The sequence below is a fragment of the Poromitra crassiceps genome, assembly GCF_964638095.1.
Source record: "Poromitra crassiceps genome assembly, chromosome: 5".
NCBI classification, from domain to species: Eukaryota; Metazoa; Chordata; class Actinopteri; order Beryciformes; family Melamphaidae; genus Poromitra; species Poromitra crassiceps.
Genome location: NC_139642.1, coordinates 8,095,641 through 8,118,872, shown reverse-complemented (window position 1 = coordinate 8,118,872; position 23,232 = coordinate 8,095,641). Strand labels below are relative to the sequence as shown.

General features: G+C 43.7%; 1 pseudogene across 1 annotated transcript in view; it reads right to left on the bottom strand.

Annotated features, from left to right (window-relative positions):
* Positions 1-242: 242 nt before the first annotated feature.
* Positions 243-23,232, bottom strand: part of LOC310776285 (intermembrane lipid transfer protein VPS13C-like) — a 104,317-nt pseudogene continuing 81,327 nt past the window's right edge. Inside the window, exons 35-45 of the transcript in view lie at positions 22,533-22,614; positions 22,091-22,204; positions 20,835-20,910; positions 19,148-19,311; positions 16,513-16,558; positions 15,667-15,790; positions 9,369-9,483; positions 2,627-2,715; positions 1,579-1,702; positions 753-836; positions 243-344 (exon numbers count right to left, since the gene is read on the bottom strand). The product of the transcript in view is annotated as an intermembrane lipid transfer protein VPS13C-like (transcript). The remainder of the gene's footprint in view (positions 345-752; positions 837-1,578; positions 1,703-2,626; positions 2,716-9,368; positions 9,484-15,666; positions 15,791-16,512; positions 16,559-19,147; positions 19,312-20,834; positions 20,911-22,090; positions 22,205-22,532; positions 22,615-23,232) is intronic.

Sequence of the window (23,232 nt, the reverse complement as noted above, 5' to 3'; positions counted from 1 at the left end):
GTTCTGTAAACATAAACAGCAACTCAACAGTTTGGACTCACTGTTCTCTGACTGCAGCAGATTATAGGACTCTGTAATCTTCATAGGAAGCTAAATAGAAAATCTCTTCAAATCAAACAGTCAAAACAAATAAAACTCTTGACATCTTAGTGCAGAAACATGAAGAGGCAGAGACACACCATGAAAATGGTCCAATGTAAAGATATGGAACATAATAGAATATGTACGATCCTTCTGGTTCTTCAGGGCTTGTTGGAGGTTTTGAGGAAACGTTGAGACTTCTGCCTCGACATCTGGTGCTGCTGGCGTGCCACCTGGGCGTCCGAGATCACCTCCTGCAGCTTCTACACACACACACACACACACACACACACACACACACACACACACACACACACACACACACACAAAGATTATATTCGGGCCATAAAAAACTCAGAAAGAAAGACCCTGACGACGGCACTAGCAGGAGGGTTTCCCACTTCTGTGGTTTCATCATGCAGCTGCAGGCTAACGCTGAGCTCGTTAACTAGCATCTCGTTAACTAGCATCTACGCTGTGTCCTCATTGAAATGTTTGTTTTGTTTTGTTTTTCTTCAGACGCATGCAAGTAGGCGGTGGTAGAAAGAGAAAAAAACACAGGGAGAATTGCAATTTTGCTTGTTTCGATTTCGATGATCGAAATCGGAACACCCATTTCGATCAATTTTCGATTTAGAATTGAAATGGTGACACCGCTACCGCACACACACCTGGGCAGCGGGGGGGTCTTTCAGATGGACGGTCCTCACTGGCTCCTGTCCGTCTCTCTTGGGGATTTTCAGTTTCTGTTGCTCCTGACAGAATAAAACAGCAAACAGAAATCAATAGAAACGCTGAAAAAGACAATTGTAATAATAAATGGGACCCATTTGCCTCCCTGCTTGGCACTCAGCATCACAGGGTTGGAATTGGGGGGTTAGATCACCATATGATTCCCGAGCGCAGCATTGCTGGCGCTCACCGCTCCCCCAGGGGATGGGTCAAATGCGGAGAACAAATTTCGCACACTCAGGTGTGTGACAATCAGTGGGACTTTACCTTTACCTTAATCATGTGTCTGACAGACAGAGGCTAGTGTGTCGCTGCTACATCCGAATCACGCACGGAATATTTGAGGTTTTATCTGCTGCTAAGCTAACATTGATGAACATATACTGTATGATTGGAAAGTAATATCCAGTTATGGAATTATATTTATCACCACTTTGGCAGATGTGAAACATGCTGGGTTTGTTTGCTACATCAGTTAGCTAGCCAACTCACTAACATGATGAATGAATAGAAAATGGCCATGGCAACATTAAAGCTATAGTTGGCTAGTGAGTCATCAGCCTGATTGCTATTTACGTGTGAGATGATTACATTTGCCTTTCTAAATGAAGATACACATTAAGCTGTGGCAGTGAGCTAATGGCTAAAGGGGCGTCTGTGCCGTACAACATTTAGGCTCGCGCAGCACGACTCGCATCTACAGCTGGGACAGTGACAGGGCACATGATGCGCAGCTCAGATCAGTGTATGGGTTTGTGTGTGTACCTTGCAGTAGATCTTCAGGTCAGACCCGCTCACAGCCGGAGGTCTGTAGAAGTTCTCAAACAGACACTCCCACTCCTTACAGAAATGTCCCACAAAGTCCATCTCCTTCACACACAGAACTCTCCTGGGGGACAGACAGAAAACAACAACAATAACAAAAAAGTTATGACAGACAACAATAAAAAAACAACAAACCTTCAACAGCAAACCAGCCCGAAACTCAAGGGTTTATTGGTCGACGCCTAGACGGAGATATAAAATAGTTCTGTGGAAGATCTCGAGGGTGATCTGACACAGGAGCAGGGTGGTGAACCGGTGGAGATGTACTGAGGGAATGTGGATTCCGAAGGAATATAATTCACAATCCACTGAGCAGTTTTAGAACCATCTCGTGGCTCTGGGCAGAGGGGGAAATATTCTTCAGCATAGTTAAGTTAAGTTAAGTACCCAGACGGCGGCCAGAGTATCTGCTTCTCAGTGCAGAAGCGTATAGGGTTGCAGACGTGCCTGGATGTGGTTAATCAGCTCATCAGGGACGCTTGTGAAGGGAAAGGAGAACTGGCTCAACCTTGCCAACAGTGTTGGGCAAGTTACTTTCAAAATGTAATATACTACATATTACTAGTTACTTTCATTTGAAAGTAATAAGTTACTTTACAATATTACTGCCTGTGTAGAGTAACTGGTTATTTATTACACAACTTTTGCATTACTTTCACTGTAATAACAGCAGTAGCAGAATGACATCGTCGCCCGGGAACAACAAAAATAATTTCAACCATCTTGAAGTCAGTGTAAACCGTCCAAAATTCTAAATGTTATCTTTTTCCTTTGTTAGTGTCATCTATAGTGGTTATTTACATAAAAACACACACTTTGATTAGGAAATGACAGTGCTTTCATTAAAAAAAAAAGTAACTCAATTTGTAACTTGTGTTACTTGACAAAGTAACTGGTCTGGTATAATAATACTGAAATCCTATTGGTAATAAGTTATATTACTGAGTTACTAAAAGTAATGTATTACATTCCGTAAAGTGTCTCCTACCTGTTGGTGATGATGATGTTGGTCTTTCTGTGTCCGGGGTACTCACAGTGACCTCTGAACACCTCGCCCTCCAGCTGCTTCTCTGACCGCTGTACGCACGCGCACGCACGCACGCACGCACGCACGCACGCACGCACGCACACACACACACACACACACACACACACACACACACACACACACACACACACACACACACACACACACACACACACACACACACACAGAGGATGTCAGAGTGAACGCACTCACTCACTACCAATCTACCATGATTTAATTTCCTTCCTCAACGTCATTTAGGGCGTTCTCACACTGGGAACGATTGCTTTTGTTCTGTGCCCAAAGTACGACTGCCTATCTCCTTCCACATGTTTTGTTCAATTAACACCAAACTTTTGGGAAAGTATCTTCAGACCGTCTTCTAAAGAACGACCCGTCCAGATCTTTTGAATGATCAAAGATTGAGTCCACAGTGCAGCAAAGTGTTGAACTGAAGATGGTACTGTAAACAGTGAGTGCGTTTACATGCAGACAATAAACAGTTTATTAGCGGATTTCTGGAGTTACCTGATTATTCAAATGGTCATGTAAACAGCATAAACCGATAAGCTTTATCCATTTATGGCCGTTATCAGGTTATGAATAAACAGATAAACATACCTAGGTTTTTGGCCAATAACCTGTCTTTTGAGTGCATGTATACAGCGTATCAGGTTTCTTGTGGGTTTATACATCTGCGCATGTACAAGTTGCATGTAAAAAGTTGAATTACCGCCGCCTTCTGGAGAGAAATCCGACTAATTGACTGAATCATGTAAACCCGGGTTTTTCCTATTGTCGGATTATTAAAGTGCAGGTAAACGCAGAAATCAGATTATTGCCATAAACTGATTACTCACAGTTATCAGTTTATTGGTGTGCATGTAAACGCACTCAGTGACTACAAATTCTCGCTAAATAAATCTTTAACGTTCATGACTTTTCTTTTACAAAACTCTGCTAGCACGGTAGATGAAGTGTGTAAAATTCCAGAATTTTTGACAGTATTTCATGTCCTCATGTATACTATTGCAGTCAATGGAAATAGAGCATCTTTAAACATCACTTTTTCCATTTATGGAGCAATCAATCTGTGTACAAACAAATGACAGACATCTCTTATGTTGTATAGATGAAGTATGCAAATTGTCAGAATTTTGTCTTGAATACTGAATATTTGACACTAGTTTGAAATCTGCCTGTAAATGCATGGACAGCTGTTAGCCCTCGTTCACACCATATGCCGAAGCTACGCTGAAGCGATGGTTTCAGCTTCTATTCTTCTATTTCTATTTCTATTTTTCAAGTGTGGAGCGCACTGCACCTGAGCTGCCAGGCATGAAGCCGAGCGAGGCGCTGAGGAAAACAGTGCTTCTGGTGTGAGCGGTTTAGCGTGGCACTCAGCTTCTGCATAGCGCCTGGTGTGAACCAAGGGTTACACTGCACCCTGGTGGTTGGTCAAGTCATAGTGTGAAGCTTCCGCTGATTTTCCCACTTCCCAAGTTGCTCGACTTGATCACAACTTGCCATTGGTGGCTAAGGTTGTAAGGTCGAGCCTTGGGGGATGTAGAGTAATCGTGCTTTTAATGCGTTTAAGCAGATTTTTGGTCTGTAAAGTTCTGCTGATGGACCCTCATGTAGGTTATCTCTCATTTGTTGTTGTGCTCTTCCTCCTACTTCTTCATCTACCTCATCTAAATGAATGCTTTCAACAGGAAGTGAGCAACCATTTTCCTGAGTTGACACATAAACGCCATGTTGGCGACATTTTATAGTTGATACTCTGATGTCCCGTTCCCGTGAAAGCAGCATGAAGCTATACAGATTTTAGAATGTGGCAGACCACATTTCTTCTGTAGTAGTTGCAAGTTTCAACTCGTCTCGTTGCAAATCTTTGGTGTAAACTGGCCTTAAACAAATGGGGCCCTATTCTCCCACAGGCCGTCGGCGCTAAAACGGGCCTTAAACGCAAAAAAACGTGCCTTGCGCCTGTTTTGGGACGATATCAATATGGCTTAACGCTGCCAAATGCGCTTTAGGCCGAATGGGCGTGGCGCAGTCCCAGAATGGGCCAAAGTGGGCGTGTCGGCGCTAACTACCGGCCTACTCATATCTTCGCACCTGGCCTACATTTAGCGCTTTGCGCCTTTGAAAAGCAGGCCTATTCAGTGCGCCAGTGTCAAGGAGTGCTCTTCTGCCTCTCCCCTGTCACCCTTCTCTGTCTCTCTCTGAAACCAGGCCTATTCAGTGCGCCAGTGCTCTTCTGCCTCTTCTCTGTCACCCTTCTCTCTCTCTCTCTGACTCCCTCGCTCAGACAGACACAACACATAGCAGCACCCAGCTTCCCATAGGAAATAGCAGTTGTAAGTTTACTGCCTGCATGTCCCAGCATGCAATTGGGTCCTCCATTTCGCTACTAAATAGCAACCAAATGAGCCGAAATAGATATAAAAGGTAGATCTAAAATAATGTGTAATGGTAAGACAACCTGCAATTGTAGAACATTTCAATATGGGACCAAATAAAACATCGAAATGAAACACCACCCTATGTGAAACATATATGTCCTCTTGAGCCTATATATACCCCTTGTGGGTTTAACGTGATTTAGATAAGTGACAGGGGAACGCGCTGCCGCTCCAATAACTTGGCCCTATTTCACATTTAGTTTTACAATAAAAACACATTTATGCAATGACTTCACATAATGTAGGGTATATTTATGTGCATCATTCTACCTGCAGCAGGGGAGAGAAAACGATATCTTTCTGGACAAACTTTCACCAATATAAAATGAATCTCATCATATAGGGATAGGCTATATTTTTCTAGCTGATGCATTTAGAACATTCTTTTCACTTTGATCTTGCTATAGTGTAGCGTATTTACATGCTTGCAGTATTGAAACTGCAGTTAGATTGGTTTGAGAAGCATAATAATATGGAATAATAGCCTATAATGCAGACACAGACTGGATGAAGGGAGGGGGGGGGGGCAGAGCGTTTGGCTTTCTCTGGTTTTGCGGGATCACTGGAATTGGAGCTAAAAAGGCAAGCGTGCGATTCGTTTATTGCAGTTATCCAATGAGCATGACGGTGCATAATTTTACGCTTAAAAGGCGTGGTTGTAATGCTTTAGGCTGCGTGTAGCGCCAGCACGACGATATCAAGTGCGCTGGTCCACGCCCACTGATTTGCGCTGCGCCAGGCGCTCGGCCTAGAAACAGCGCCGATGCAACGATAGGGACCATGCTCCCCACGGACCTCAACGCTAACCTGACATTGCCAGATGGGGGCGGTATTACCATTCTCTCGCAAATCTCGCGAGGGAATCCAGCTTGCTTGCGAGGTTACCTCAACGCCCCCCTTTCAAAAATATTGCTTCCAGCGCCGCCTGACATTCTCCGAACGTCTGCTAGGGGGCAGTACTGCCCCTGTTGAGAAACACTAAGTTACAGTGACAAAGTGAAAACTATGAATAAGGAAGATCTGTTTATTCATCAGGTTTGAACACACATCACACACTTCACACTGAAGGACACAAACACACGTCTACATCCGTGGATTTTAAAGGAACACTCCGCCCATTTTCAACCAGCTTTGTATCATTAGAACATCAGTAGTATATCAGAAAACTGTAAACGGTTTTGAAGTCTGTCATTTAATTTGACAGTTATTGAGTGTTAAAGTGTGGACCAGTCACATCACTGGTCCACACTAACTCAAATTAATAACTCATTAACTCAAATGAACTCTCAATAACTGTCAAACTAGATGAATGATGAATAGTTTGACAGTTATTGAGAGTTGATTTGAGTTAATGAGTTATTAATTTGAGTTAGTGTGGACCAGTGATGTCACTGGTCCACACTTTAACACTCAATAACTGTCAAATTAAACGACCGACTTCAAAACAGTTTACAGTTTTCTGATATAGGCTACTGCTGGTGTTCTAATGATACAAAGCTGGTTGAAAATGGGCAGAGTGTTCCTTTAAGGCAACCAAAGGGTTAACCCATTGATACCTGATGCAGCATTTGCGTGTCTATCCCTTTAAGTCTTAAAGGGATACACACACAAATTCTGCATCGGGTATCAATGGGTTAAAGTAATGCACAAATACTACAGTGAGTCCTGCTAAGTGATGTCATGCTAGGGACAGGAAGGCCTCATTTGCATGAAGTTCTATCAGTTTATATGCAATTCACAAACTGCATCATGTTCACAGGATGAAGATCACATTTATATAGTTATATATATATATTTATATACACACAGTATGAAAGCAATGGTTTAAAAGGTGATGCTACAAACCTTTTACAAAAATATTGCTACGTTCTACAGCAGACACCTTAATTAATTTCTGTGTTTATAGTAAAATATTTTCCACAACCTGCCATTGTAGTTTTGGATACAATCTAAATTATAAATGGTTTTAAACATAGCATCCTAGAGTGCTTCAGAAATAATTGTAAAAAAATAAAAAAATAAAAATAAATAAATAAATAAATGTTTAATTAAAAAAGTTACAGAAAAAAATATATCCGCTGTTTTTAAAAAAATGCTTTGAGGTATCGAATGACAAGATATTTACTTTGGCATGCAAAGAAACCTGCATTACACAATAATTGATAGATACATTTATTAGTTTACAAAAGCAAAACTCTGCCACACACACGTTTATACAGATTAAATAAATCCAGGTAGCATTTTGAGACAGGACTGGTCTGAGACAGAGTGGACACAAACAGCATTAAAAGATTTGAAATACAGTTTAGAACTGAAGCCTTCTATTCCTCATCATGCTGCATGGAAGAGAAACAGAGAAGAAAGAGATTATAGGCTGCAAACTGACAGACGCACAGCACTGACAGACAGGAAACAGACAGACAGGAAACAGACAGACGCACAGCACTGACAGACAGGAAACAAACAGACACACAGCACTGACAGACAGGAAACAGACAGACACACAGCTGACAACAGGAAACAGACGCATAGCACTTACAGACAGGAAACAGACAGATGCACAGCTCTGACAGACAGGAAACAGACAGACACACAGCTGACAGCAGGAAACAAACTCACAGCACTGACAGACAGGAAACAGACAGATGCACAGTGCTGACAGACAGGAAACAGACAGATGCACAGTGCTGACAGACAGGAAACAGACAGACGCACATCACTGACAGATAGGAAACAGACAGACACACAGCACTGATGCTGCCTTCCAGACAACTGGGACCTTCGGATTTTCTGGCCTCCTATTAGGAAAAGTGCGCTGGAACGGCACTCAAAGTGGGAGCTCCCACTTGAAAACTGGGAGAAAAAAATCTACCCCCACTAGGCTGGGAACCAGTTGTCTGACGTCACACAACAATGGCCGCAACATGGAGTATGTAGTCCAAAGTATTAAGTGCCTAAATAAAATGTATAATAGAGTCTGTTACATTATGTGTCATTGCTGCTCCTCATTTTCATTTAAATATGTAAGGAGGGTGCTCTGCTCGTTGTTAAGCTGTCTTGCCATTTGCCAAACAAAAAAAAGTTTGTCGCGGTCCGCCATGTTTCTTGGTTGCATTTTGCCTTTGTGCTCTGGAATGCTTTGAAGGTGGGGGGTGGGACTTTTCCACTGGGAAACACCCACGTCCCATGTGTCTGGAAGGCAGCATGACACACAGGTAACACAGATGCAGAGAGCTAACAGCAGGAAACAGACGCGCAGCGCTGACAGACAGGAAACAGACAGACACACAGCACTGACAGTAGGGAACAGACAGACGCACAGTGCTGACAGTAGGAAACAGACAGACAACAATGGACGATATTGAAGGGATGGTGTTCTTGATTCTCGGGAGGTCCTTGCTCATTTGACCATGGCTTAGTTTTGCGCGTTGCCATTCAATAGTAGTAAAAGTCGTACGATTATGGTAGAAAGAAGTAGTCAGTGGAAAGGAATTGCAGCTGCTACAGTAGCCTGGCTATTTAAATATGGCAGGTTTTTGTGCAGGATATCTCGTGTCGCGCAATGATGACAATTCTCTCCAATCAGCAGTCTGCAGTGTTTTCACCTCACCTTTTGGTCTCACCTCAGCTCGCTTAGAACCTCGACGGAGGTGTTACCAAAAAAAAACTACCAGGTAATAAATGTATGTACCTAACGTAAAAACAAAAAAACCGAGTAGAGTTGAGTCGAGCCAGTGGTGGAAAAGCACCATTAAAACAGAGCTGTACTGTGTGGTTTCACACTCGTTTAGAAATGTTTTGTGCAAAAAAGTGAACTTGTTGTTTAATCAGTTGCATTGTGGAATAACAGATGTAACATCACAGAGTTTGTGCCACACATGGTGTGCAGCACTACAACCCTTGAATAAATCATCTTCTACTCCTCGTGTGTTTCAGAGGCTGTAGAGAGCTCAGGTTTAAAGCCAGAGTGAAGATACTGCTCTCATCTGAAACTAGAAGACCTGTCAGGGCATCCAATGGTCATGACATGTTGTCAGGAAGGGGGCTAAATAATGCTCTAAAGTTAGGCTAAGTTTCGCAAGGAAAAACCAGCATGGCCATTTTCAAAGGGGTCCCTTGACCTCTGACCTCAAGATATCTGAATGAAAATGGGTTCTATGGGTACCCACAAGTCTCACCTTTACAGACATGCCCCCTTAAGGGTTAACCCCCCTTAAGGGTTACAGTTAACTCACCTGGAACAGGTCGAAGCCCTGCGACTCGGTCTGGTCGTACGGTCTGATGACGCCGTCCTCCCTGATCAGCCTGACCGGCCGCAGCTTGGTCACTTCCTCTGTCGACTCCGCCGCCCTGACCACACACACACACGCGCCACACACACACACACACACACACACACACACACACACACACACACACACACACACACACACACACACACACACAGATGTCAGCCTAATGACAGTGGCTCTGCCCTCAGTTTGATGGTGGAGCCTACGAGCAGGCAGTTTTCTACTCTGCTTTAAAGATCATTGCTGGCAACTTAAAGGAGGACTTTGCCAATTTTCAACCAGCTTTGTATCGTTACAATGTGGGTTTACGTTGATGAACAATATGTAACTTCCCTCCATCTTCATTCTCAGGCACGGAGGTGAACAGATGTTCTGCTCGAGCGCTGTTGTTTAAACTGCAGATTTGTTATTAGTCTTTTTTCTGTATGCGTTCATCCACTGGAGAATCACATGGAGAGCCTTAATGAGCGTTAATGAGCCATACCAACTGGCAGGGGCGGAGTTTCTGCAGGCAGTTGAACGGAGATCTTCTCGGTGCAGGAAACATGCAGAGAAGGTAAACATTGTTTATCTGCATATACTAGCCACACTGTAATGATACGAAGCTGGTTGGAAATGAGCAAAGTCCTTTAAATAAGGAAAGTGACTGGAGAATTTGGGGATTTAGCAAATCAGCTCGACAGTTTTCTGCCCAGATTTCTGCCTTCACACTGCTGCCAGCTGCGTGATGCTGCTTTCGGGATCCATCCATTCTCGTAAACGCGATATCTCAGGAACACCTTGAGGGAATTTTGCACATTTGGCACAAACATTCACTTGGACTCAAGGATGAACTGGTTACAATTTAGTGGTCAAAGGTCAAGGTCACTGTGACCTCACAAAAGACCCTTTTTGGTCATAACTCAGCTAATTATGGCAAAATTTCACCCAAATGTCTAATAAGATGAAATGATGACATTTTAAGTTCAGAGCTCAACTTCACTGTGACATATACAGTATATTTTAGTCATCTGGACAGACATGTTAACTGCAACTTGACTTGTTGATGGAGGCATACATCTACAAGGCGGTTATTTATATATATTTTTTTATATACAATGGATTTTGTATAGGTGTTTGTAGGTTACAAACATCTACAGTAAGTTACCATGGAAACTCACAATAACACTAAGGACCACAATGCGTTAATTATGCATTAGTAATTACCTATAATCTCAAGCTCATGAGGACTTTTGACAAGCAGGTCTGGATTGACATTCAGAGAGAACATGAAGCAACCGATGCAGAACATCTCTTTGCAAAGGAAGATGCTTTGTCAGAGCGTGCAGGCAGCGCTGAGCGAGGTGCCACAAGCAGCCACCAGGGAGCGCTGAGCGAGGTGCCACAAGCAGCCGCATTCTCCAACTCAGAGGGACCAAACTCAAACAAAGCAAACTATGTAAAGGCCAAACGGGCGAGTTGCAGTCAAATGTTTGCTGGAACATCTCACCTTATGTTACCTCTACAGTGAAAGCATGGAACAGTAAGTTCATCAGGTTATCCAGAATCCAGCGAGTGGTCACAGTAAAGGATGCAGATTACATGACGGATGGGTCTCCAGTACTGTGGAGGTGGGGGGATGGGGGGGGGGGGGGCAGGGGGGTGTCTTTTGAGGTGACGTGAGGTGAGTGTGTGGGTGCATGAAAAGGTGACATATGTGATACCACTGAAAGGTGATTAACTTTACCTGCTGAACTTTACCTGACTTTTTAAAGCATGATTAGCAGGTCAGAAGATTTTAGAACAATATCTATTTTAGCCGTGGGCGGCGGTCTTGGTGTTCCAGGGTTAAGAGACCTACTGTCTGATTTAGCTCCACAAACAGCTGAAGGTACTGATTGGGTTTTTGATCAAACTGACACCTGCATTAATCAACCATATAATGTTGCCTAAAATCTAACTTCAAAGCTGCACTAACCTAAACCTCCTCACACCTAAATGTCTTCTTGTGGGGGGGTGGAGGACTTCATTACCCATAAAGCCAGTGTGGTTCACCTTGTATATAAATGCTGTGGCAACGTCTTCGAGAGCCTGAGATGTCAACCTCTATGCAGATGACACTATTCTTTATTGCTTTTCACATTCTACACAAGCTGCCATTTTTCATCTTCAACATGCCTTCGGTACTTTGCAAAATCACTGTTAGATGTTAAATTGGTTTTAAATGTATTTTATAGAGCAATAAGTTCAGCTTCAGCTCTGCACTTTAACTGTATTGAATGGGTTGTTGTGAAGTTGCTGAAGTGAACTTTGGAATGAACTTGGCACTATGACTGGTGGACAAAAAGTGTGTTACTATTTAGATATGTTCTGATTGGTCAACAAGTTGTCGTAGAAGAAGCACGCCAAACTCAGCATGGCCGTGCCATGCGCTCATTCAGTCAGTCAGCCAATCTCTGAGGAGAGAACAGACGAGGGGAGAGGAGGCAGGGCTTGGATGAATGTTTGGTGTTCTATGTGACTTTAAGACAAAGCTTTTCTTTTCATTAGAGTCTACATGATTCATAAATTTGAAATGTTTAGGAAGTATATACGGGTGTGGGTGCGTTCAGACGACACCTTTTGCACATGTTTACAAAGCAAAGCGCACTGCAAACAACTGAGATGCGTTTGAGGTATAACTTTGCTAGCATTTAGCTAGCATTAGCCTAGCTTGCAGACACTGTTCAGTGTTTACAAGTTCTTAAAAACTACCTTATTGCTGAAATCATAAACACACAGCTAGCCCCCAGTGCCTTGAGTTTTTTTTAACATTCATGTCGTGATGATCATTGAAATGGTAGCACAAGCTCATCTTCCATGTTTGTTTTGCCGTTACTCATGCTTATTGTTTATTGGACGATGCACAGCATCCAATTCCAGATAGCATATGACCAAAACAAAACACAATCATATACCAAATATATTTTACAGTGTACAGTTTTCACTTAAGTGGGTCAGAAATTAATTATTAATTAATTAATCCTCAATCTATCTATTGTAAAGTTTAATATCGCTTTGACCTTGGTTTTCTTCCAGTCTCTACAATTGGATGATAGCACATTTATTATGAGATTCAAAATTCATATCCAATTCCGGACACTTATTTTCCACTGTGTTGTGTATTCATATACTTAATATTAATCAACCCTTTCTCTACCTTTACAATGTTACAGATACTTTTAAGAAGTGCAGGCTATATACTCAAAGCTCTTATTTTTCCATAAATCTACCAGCCAATACCGACTCTCTCCACTGTCGCCCAATGTGGGATGTTGTCCGTGACTAAGTTCATAAGTTAGTGCTTGATATTCTTAAATGTGTAGGCTATAGATACTTATGAAATTTGAGACCTAGGCAGGGCAGATGTTACACATTGGTGGTGGATGACTTGAGTTCCCTCCCATCCCTCCCCTGATATGTGAAGCATTTTGAGTGTCTAGAAAGGCGCTATATAAATCCAATCAATTCTTATTATTACTTTTGTTATTATTATTATTATTATTAAATGTGTAAGAACTTATGTAAATTATCTTTCAGTTGGGAACTCTGTATAAAAATGTTGGTAAACACTGGAAATTACGTGTCCGGAATTCGATACAATTCGCGCTGATCCTCTCAACATGCTGAAAACGATGAGAAGGAGCGAGCTCAAACATGCTAATGTGCAGAAGGCGTCTGAACGCACGCTGTGTCTGTAGTGAAGGAGCGGTACTGTCGGCTCTTTCCTCAGGTCGGGTCTGCTCAAATCACAATGCTGCAGCATGGCAAGGGGGGCGGGGTTACTCAGGGGGGCGGGGTTACTGGCAGCGTTAAGAGTGATGGAGAGGTGTGTGTGAGGGCGGGGTTACTGGCAGCGTTAGAGTGATGGAGAGGTGTGTGTGAGGGCGGGGTTACTGGCAGCGTTAGAGTGATGGAGAGGTGTGTGTGAAGGTGGAGTGTTAATCCAGTCACTTCTCTCTGGCCGCTCACTGAGCACAGTAGTGGTTCAGTATGGAAACACACGATGGATGGAAGTCCTTCAGGTTCTACACAATGCAGACACTTACCTGTCTTGTCTGCGACCTGCGGGGGAAAAACACCTCATGCCAGCACGCTTCCTAGCAAAACTGCAGTCTGACATACAGTTTAAAGCTGCTCTCCTCAATCTGACATACAGGTAAACGAGGGCTGCACAATTAATCGAATCGATAACCAAATCACAGGAGCAGCTGCCGTTTGATAAATGTGTCACAACATACCATTAAATGCAGCATTGTGGTGCTACAGACAGAGATACCCTGGAGGGGCGTTTCTAGGGAGTGGCACTGGCCACCCCTGAAATCTAATTGGCCACCTCAAAATCCTGAGGGTGCTGGCATCTGTGGCTGACATGACTGTATTTCTAGAGGCTGTGGCAGGCCCAATGTTAAAGCTACAGTAAAGATACTGGCATCATATTAAACTAGAAGACCTAAAGCATCCATTACTACCAAGCATGTCATTCTAGCTTGTTGGCAAGGGGGGTAAATATGGCCCCAGATTTAGGCTAAATTTTGGCGAGGGAAAACCTGTCTACATCCTTCCTAAATGCCGCACTCAGTGCCACCCGTGCTTGAGTCTGTGCCCCACCTGGGCCACCCCAGTCAAAATGGCCTGGACACGCCACTGATACCCTGGCCTACAAATCATATTCTCCAGAGGCAAGGGGACATGCTTGTTGGGTACAGACCTCAGTAAAAATCCCATCATCATTTATATATTTCGGTGAAAATGCAAAAAAATTGCATTCCGATAGCTTTGATTCATATCCAATCAATCACAATACCTGTCAATATAATTGCAATAATTTTATTTTTTTTGCTTATGGTGCAGCCCTAGTTTAACCTCAATATGAAATGCATTTTAAAGCTGATCTCCTTAATCTTTATCTTTATTTTGATACTGAACTGAGGAGCTGTGCATTTTCCTGCTGGCACAGCAGTGTTTCCTCTGTGTGTTTAGTGATTAAGGAACGCTGCTTTAATAGCAGTAGCTATGAATGAGTGGACATTCCTTCAAATACTCACACAACAACAAAAACAACAACAAACAAACAAAAAAAGTCCCAGGCATTAACTTATGAGACAAAAAAACACAAGCAGAATGTCAAAATTAGACAGCGCACAAGAATAAGAACAGAGGAGACAACATGGTTAGCACGTTACACTACATGACATGTTCAACACAAAATACAACAAACAGAATGAGCACCGCGTTGCTATGTTAAAGAAGATGGATTTAAAGAAATTCACACAAAACACTGCAAAAATATTTAAATACCATATTTCCTCTAATAGTCGATTAAAAGCCTGGTCACTGATACTGGCCGGCCCCAAACACAGGCCGGGTAAAAAACAAAGGAAAAAAACAACGGTGAATACAGTAAACTCCTGAGCCCTGATTTATCAAGCCAACGTATGATAAAAACTGTGTACGGACTACCGTACCCCCTGCTGCAACACTTGTGCATTATGCTTGTGTACGTGAGCGCAGGACACGATGATATAGAGAGGCAAAGTGACCGCCTACTTCCTGCTTCAGCACTGTACCAGAGATTTTCATCCGCCATTTATTTTCCCTTAGACATTTCGTAAAATGCTTATAATTTTTTTTTTACTTGTTCAAACCAAACGGTACAGATATATTTAGGAACATGAGAGACCACATAACATTTCACTCAGACCAAAACGTAAAAGAATTGCGGATTTAAAGAAAATATTTTTTCAATGTAGTTTTTTTAAGTGGTAAATGGTAAATGGACTGCATTTATATAGCGCTTGTATCCAAAGCGCTTTACAATGTGCCTACATTCACCCATTCACACACCGAGGGTGGCCAGCTGCCACGCAGGGTGCTGGCACAGCCATCGGGAGCAATTCGGGGTTCAGTGTCTTGCCCAAGGACACTTCGACATGCGGACTGGAGGAGCCGGGGATCGAACCACCGACCTTCTGATTAGTGGACGACCCGCTCTACCTCCTGAGCCACAGCCGCCCCCTTAAGTTTTGGTCCGAGTGGAATGTTCTATGGTCTCTCCCGATGTCTGTCTCTAATATAAGCCTGCTTCTAAAAAAACTGTAGTTGAAGTTGAGGTAAATAAAGGCCAATATTAGAGGAAATACGGTATTCACACCAAAACACAGAAATTAAAATGACACATTAACTAAAGTAAAGGAAGTCTTAAGGAGCGCTTGTTTCGTACCTCTGGATGCCCTGGAAGGTGGAGCTGGCCATGTCCACGATGCCGCCAGTGGGCCGGGCCACCACCCCCACCAGACCCTTCCCGATGCCCTTAAAGAAGCCGGCCGCTCCTTCCTTCTTCGCCCCTGCAGCCACACAGCAACTCAATCAGTCAAGTCATCACCATCACAAACACCCTGCACTCACTCAGTCAACTCATCACCATCACAAACACCCTGCACTCACCCAGTCAACTCATCACCATCACAAACACCCTGCACTCACCCAGTCAACTCATCACCATCACAAACTCCCTGCACTCACTCAGTCAACTCATCACCATCACAAACACCCTGCACTCACCCAGTCAACTCATCACCATCACAAACACCCTGCACTCACCCAGTCAACTCATCACCATCACAAACACCCTGCACTCACCCAGTCAACTCATCACCATCACAAACACCCTGCACTCAATCAGTCAAGTCATCACCATCACAAACACCCTGCACTCAGTCAACTCATCATCATCACAAACACCCTGCACTCACCCAGTCAACTCATCACCATCACAAACACCCTGCACTCAGTCAACTCATCACCATCACAAACACCCTGCACTCAATCAGTCAAGTCATCACCTTCACAAACACCCTGCACTCACCCAGTCAACTCATCACCTCAACAAACACCCTGCACTCACTCAGTCAACTCTATAGAGTAAACTATAGAGTCTACTAGAAATATTGCGCGCTTCGCATGGTCATTTCTAGGTTGTGTGCTCATATCTAGCACGCTTCGCGCTCACCCATCAGCAGGTCAGTTGAGCAGACCCTCCAGCTCAGTGTGTCGTGAGGAAACTTACCCTCCACCGGTTTGGTGATGATGCCTGTGACTCCGCCCACCATGCCCTGCAGGGAGACGAGAGGCGGTGAGTTTGAGACCAATCAGCAAACACAGCCAATTATCTCTGTGTGTGAAGTGAACCAATGCATCAGACTTAATGTTTAAAGACTCTGGCAATCCACTCTCAAATATCTCTCTTTTTTTATAGGATATCACAGCTGATCACATTAATTACTCACCCAAATAAGTCTAAAAAACTTTCACAGCTATTATAAAACCAGGTGCAAACACCATGGACACAACAACCCCTCAGTGTTTATGTCCATGCTGCATGCCCATATCTAATTATGATTGGTTGGAGATTGCTGACATCAGCAATCTCCTGAGATAAATCTGTTCATTTTACCTCTACTTTTTCAAACTGCCAAAAACCAATGCAAGGTCAATGGGGTCACGCTGCTGTATGTACGAGCTGACTGAAGCTCACTAAAACTTTATTCACAGTGCACACAAAGTACATTTCACTGAGCTTCAGTCAGCTGCTTTGGACGCGGGAGGTCGGCGGATCGAATCCCGCTCCACCCCTGTGCAAGCCCTTAACACAGGGGCTCACTAAAATGATAAGGGCTCATATATAACACATATGAGCAACTATTTTTCATGGGGGGCCACATGAGAAACCCAGATTGTTGCCGGGGGCCGAACAAATATTGTCATGCCGTAACCCATGGATGGGCAACTTTGATGATAGAGAGGGCCACAAAAAAATGTCCTCGCTACCAGGTTTTGCTGAGGGCCGAACAGCGCCAGCACGAAAAATGTGGTGCATTTGAAGCCAGGTTTAGAGGAATAACTAATTTTAAATTAACAGTTGTGATGTCATTATTCAGTCTTAACCACCAATATTTTATCCTTTTCTCACTTACTCCTATGTCACCACCTGCTCTGAGGGCTTGAAATTAACTTCTTTGACCACCTGCCAATATGGCTGCTAGATTTTAAAGTTACCAGCCAACTATAATTTCCACTAGCCGAAATGTTTTTCTTGAAATAAACCAAAATATGAGTGGGTTAATTCAAGCATAAGTATCAGTAAGTGGCCCGGGATTCTCAAAGCCTGTGTTGAGGGTCACACGAACAAAAATGCACTCTAAAGAAATCCCAAACCAATGAGTTAATTATTTACATTCCTACTTCAATGTAGCCTTTTAGTCATAAAGATTATTGAAAGATATTCCATATTCCAGACTGAAATGCTATAACAGAAGTGGAGTATTGGCCAGAATGACATGAACATTTGGACACTTGGTATCTTGCATGTGCGTTCAGGTGCACTGTAATTTTTTTTTTTTGCAATTCGATCGCGGGCCACACAGGTGGCACTCGAGGGCCGCATGCGGCCCGCGGGCCGTATTTTGCCCATGTGTGCCTTAACATGTCAACACAACGCAGGTTACATAAACACAATGGGTCTGTCTGTAACTCAAGTGAGCTCCTATCACCTAGCTACCTAACTAGATACTTGATTAATTAGGTAACTAATTTTAATATAGGTGGATGAAAAAGTAACTAGTTTCAGACGTCCTCATGCTTGAAGGTAGCATTGCACGCGACAGGTCACACTGGTGCTGTTTCCATTGAATATACAAGATTTTTTCTGACCAAGATTGATCAAGTTGAATCTCAAAGCATTTGGCAATAAATTTGTATAAAACTGCATGGCTGGGGGCTGTTTTCTCTAACGTTATACTACTTTTATAATCCAGAAAGGTCGAGGCTTCACAGGCTACAGTGAACACTTTTAATTTGAAGGCGAAAAAGGGAAATGGTACATATGAACTGATAGAATTGACAGACCAGTGTCAATTCAATCTACGAATACACCATTTCCCCTTTCCACCTTCAAATTAAAAGCGTAAAACCCAGCTAACGAAAATGTTACAAACGCTACAAATGGGAAGTAATGACAGCTTATCATTTAATAAAGCACAGTTAAAACGAACTCCACTTACTGTACACTTGAAGGTTTGCAATGGTGCTATCATCCTGGCTGTGTAGTCCTGCTTTGGGGCGGGCGGAGCGAGTTCTCTAACGTTAGTTACATGTATATTAGCAACCTAACTAGCAGCTGCTGTCCAGAACAGTCAGGTAAGATGCTTCCTACTATTGTTCAAAAGTGACTTTCCTGACACTGTACAAACATCTGACTGCACTAAATTTAAGTAAAGGCTGACGTTATTGACTATCCTAGAATAAAAACGAAAAGAAAGTGAAATATGTTTGTTATTTAGCCAACATTGTTTCACTTTTTTCTGATGCGTCAGCTTTGTGGGCGTCGCCATTAGGGGCTCGCTTCGTTCTTCTTCGTCGGTTGTAAGGGTCGCAAGGTATCATGGGATACCCTAACCCACCAAAGTGTGCATGGTATGGTTCCTCGGAAATTATCCATAACCAGGTACCTAGAAAAGTTGCAAATTCAGTGAACTTATGTATCAAACTGGTTTCAGACAGCCTAATTACAACTTCTTACCTAGAATGCCACCTATATTGCTCGTTCACTTGAGAATCAGACAGACCTGAAGTAACAAAACAAACAGAGTGAACCTTGGTTTTGGACTTTCAGGTGTGAAAACACATCCTGAGCAGCAGCATACCTTCAGAAAGCCTTTTCCTCCTTTAGCCAGACTCTCTCCAAAGTCTTTGTGCGGCCGGTTCATCTCCTCCCGCCGTTTCTGCTGGTACTCCTTGTCCATGGTGATGGCTGCCAGGCCCTTCCCCACCGAGCCCGTGATCCTGGACACCATTCCTGCAGCACCACCTGGTGGACAGATGATTCAGTTAAAACAGACAACACTGGCAACACTTGCTTATACAGTAGCATACAGCAACACTTGCAGACACAGGGAGTTAAGTTCCTAACCCGGTTACACAAGGAAACTGGTTTTGAGGTGACGTTAGTCAATCCTGGTGCTTGTATGGCGTGTTCTGCCCCCAAACGGAGTGGGATTCTGCCTGTTCTGCACCTACGCGAGTGGGATCCGCAGAGAACTGGGCAAATGGCCGCTTCCCTGCGTACTACCGTTTCCAAGCTGAGGCAAGAGTGCTGCCTGCCGGCTTGAAGCATCGACTAGTCAGAGAATATGAACTTGTATATTGCTGTAAAACATGTATATTGCTGTCACGCTCGGCAACTTCACAATAAGACAGTAGCCTATTCTGAGTGTTATGGAACACATCTGCAGCCTACCAGCATACCAGCTGGCAATAACAATGCCACAGCAACAACACACTTCGAGAAAACATGTTGTAAACCAGAATCTATGGGAGTATCTGTGGAGAAAAGAACATTTTTAAATCTAGTTGTTTTGTTGTGGATGCGATTTGGCCATACCGGTGGTAATTGTAATAATTTGGGTCTTAATTATGCATCCTAATATTTGATTTGATGGTTGGATGTGGCCTTTCTTACCTCATAGTGTAAGTTGAGCTTTTTATGTGCTTTGCCTACATTTGGTCCCATAATGCAGATGCCCTCGCGCTGCCTATGATTTTATTGACACTGAACATTGTTTCACAAGTGAAAATAGTCGGCTATAACATTTGTTCGGGGAGGGTCAAGCATATATTTCCACGGCAATATTGTGGGATCTGTGTGTGAAAGTAATAGATTACATTCAGGCAGAAGGTCTGTATGTACTTTAGATTAGATTAGATTTATTTCCAACATGGTGAAAAACAAAAGACAGATAAAGAATAAAATAAATATAGGCAAGAAAATGGCGAGCAAGAATAGTCAATTAGAGTTCACAGCATATACAGCAAATTCTCAAGCAATTTACTTTTGCATATCAGGCCCAAAAAGGAGTAGGAAGAAGTACAATACTTGTCAAGTCCTACGCCTTGTTTTTACATCTATAGGTTTAATATGAATGTAGTATTATAGTACTCATCCATAGTACTCATTCAGCAATATGTTTTTAATCTAGGCAGATGAAGTGTCAGTTGCTCTTGATTCCTACAGCAAGGCGGTCAGACTGAGACTGAGTCTGCACTTTACAGACAGGAACAGACTGGAAACATACTTTAGTGATGTTTGTGGCTGCTCTTCAGACCAGGAGGGAGAAACAGACTGGAAACATACTTTAGTGATGTTTCTGGCTGCTCTTCAGACCAGGAGGGAGAAACAGACTGGAAACATACTTTAGTGATGTTTCTGGCTGCTCTTCAGACCACCAGGAGGGAGAAACAGACTAGAAACATACTTTAGTGATGTTTCTGGCTGCTCTTCAGACCAGGAGGGAGAAACAGACTGGAAACACCAACAGGTATAAATGTCCTTACCCACAGTGTGACCCAGCAGACTCTGCACTCCAATGACGAAACCTTCAGCAAACTCCTCTGGGCCCTGAACAGCTCCCTGAGACACACACACATGCACATGCGCACACACACACACACACACACACACACACACACACACACACACACACACACACACACACACACACACACACACGCACACACGCGCACACGCACACACACACACACACACACACACACACACACACACACACACACGCACACACGCGCACACGCACACACACACACACACACACACACACACACACACACACACACAGCACTGTAGTTAAAGTTGGAGTTTGGTGGGCTGATCACATCGTTGCTTTTCGTGGACGATGTGATCCTGATGGCATCATCAGTCTGGGACCTTCAGCACTTCACTGGATCAGGTCTCAGCGGCTGGGATGAGGATCAACACCTCTAAATCTGAGGCCTTGGTTCACAGCAGGAAACCGGTGGATTGTCTCCTCCAGGTAGAGAATAGGTTCTTTACCCCAAGTGAAGGAGTTCAAGTATCTCAGGGTCTTGTTCTCGAGTGAGGGGACGATGGAGCAGGAGATGGGTCAGAGAATCGGAGCAGCAGGAGTGGTATTGTGCTCGTTTTACCGCACCGTTGTGACGAAAAGAGAGCTCAGGCAGAAGGCAAAGCTCTCGATCCACCGATCGATCTTCGTTCCTGCCCTCACCTCTGGTCATGAAGGATGGATCATGACCCAAAGAACAAGATCACGGATACAAGCGGCTGAAATTAGTTTTCTCAGGAAGGTGGCATCTCGCTTAGGGAGAAGATGAGAAGCTCAGTCATTCATGAGCGACTCGGAGTAGAGCTGCTGCTTCTTCACGTAGAAAAGAGCCAGGTGAGGTGGTTCGGGCGTCTGGTAAGGATGCCACCTGGTTGCCTCACTAGTGAGGTGTTACAGGCACATCCAGCTGGGCGGAGACCACGGGGCAGACGGAGGGCTAGGTATCTAGGTCTCCACACTGCCCTGGGAACGCCTCGGGGATCCCCCAGTCAGAGCTGGCTAATGTGGCCAAATTTGGGGTCCCCTGCTGGAACGGCTACCCGATCCCGGATAGGACTTGAATGTGTGTTTATGAGTGTGAGTGTGTGAGTGTGTGTGTGTGTGTGTGTGTGTGTGTGTGTATGAGTGTGAATGTGTGTGTGTGTGTGTGTGTGTGTGTGTGTGTATGAGTGTGTATGAGTGTGTGTATGAGTGTGTGTGTATGTGTGTCACCTGGAAAGGCTCGTAGAAGAAAGCCTCCACTCCCTCTGACAGACCTCGGATCAGTCCAAACGGGTTTCGCAGCACGTCCAGACCCAGGACCAGCACATACATCTGCTTCAGGAACTGCAGGGGTCAAAAGTCACGTCAGTACAACTGGTCACATGACGTCACGTCAAGTCATGTGAGATCTTAGCTAGTGATTTCATTGCATATAGGATAATGAAATTAAGTCAAGAGCGCCATCATCTGGAGTATTGTCGTAAGAGATAATATCCCTAAGATTAAAAGAGTTGACAGTGTTAGCAGCTTTAAAAAAGTATTCCCGGATAAGTAGGTGACATTTTTTCGATATTAAGTTCACAAAAAGTACACAAAATATCATTGTCTGTAAGCTTGAGACAATAAAGACAATTAGCAGCGTGTATCATGTAACATTTTGAAATGTACTTACCTGTTCGCTGTAATGTCGGATCACCGCCCACATCAGCTTGTCTCTGCGGTAGAACTGGTACTTCACCTCAAAGAAGGCCAGTCTGCAGGGAGGACGGTGGACAGAGGACAGAGGACAGAGGAGAGAGGAGACAGAGGACAGAGGAGAGAGAGGACAGAGGAGAGAGAGGACAGAGGACAGAGGAGAGGACAGAGGAGAGAGAGGACAGAGGACAGAGGAGAGAGAGGACAGAGGACAGAGAGGACAGAGATGACAGAGGACAGAGGAGAGAGAGGACAGAGGAGAGAGAGGACAGAGGACAGAGGACAGAGAGGAAGGAAGTAGGAGAGATAGGTACAAGAGGAAGGGAAGAGAAAAGACATTCCACAGTACTAAGTGATGAAACTAGGGAACAGTTTGAAATGTTTATATTATCAACTTTAAATCATGTATAGCAACCGTTTTATAAAAGCAATAAGCCCCATGAGGCTGATTTTACAACGTCCAAGAGGTGTTTATGGCACGCCTTGTTGGCGACGGTCAAAATGCCAAACTCGAGGTTTCAAAACAGGAGTTTACAAACCAATGGGTGACACCACGGTGTCTACGTCCATATTTGTATACAGTCTGTAGACCCACTTGAAGATGAGGTCATATTTTTATACGGTCTGTGGACTCACTTGAAGATGAGGTCATAGTTTTATACGGGCTGTGGACTCAC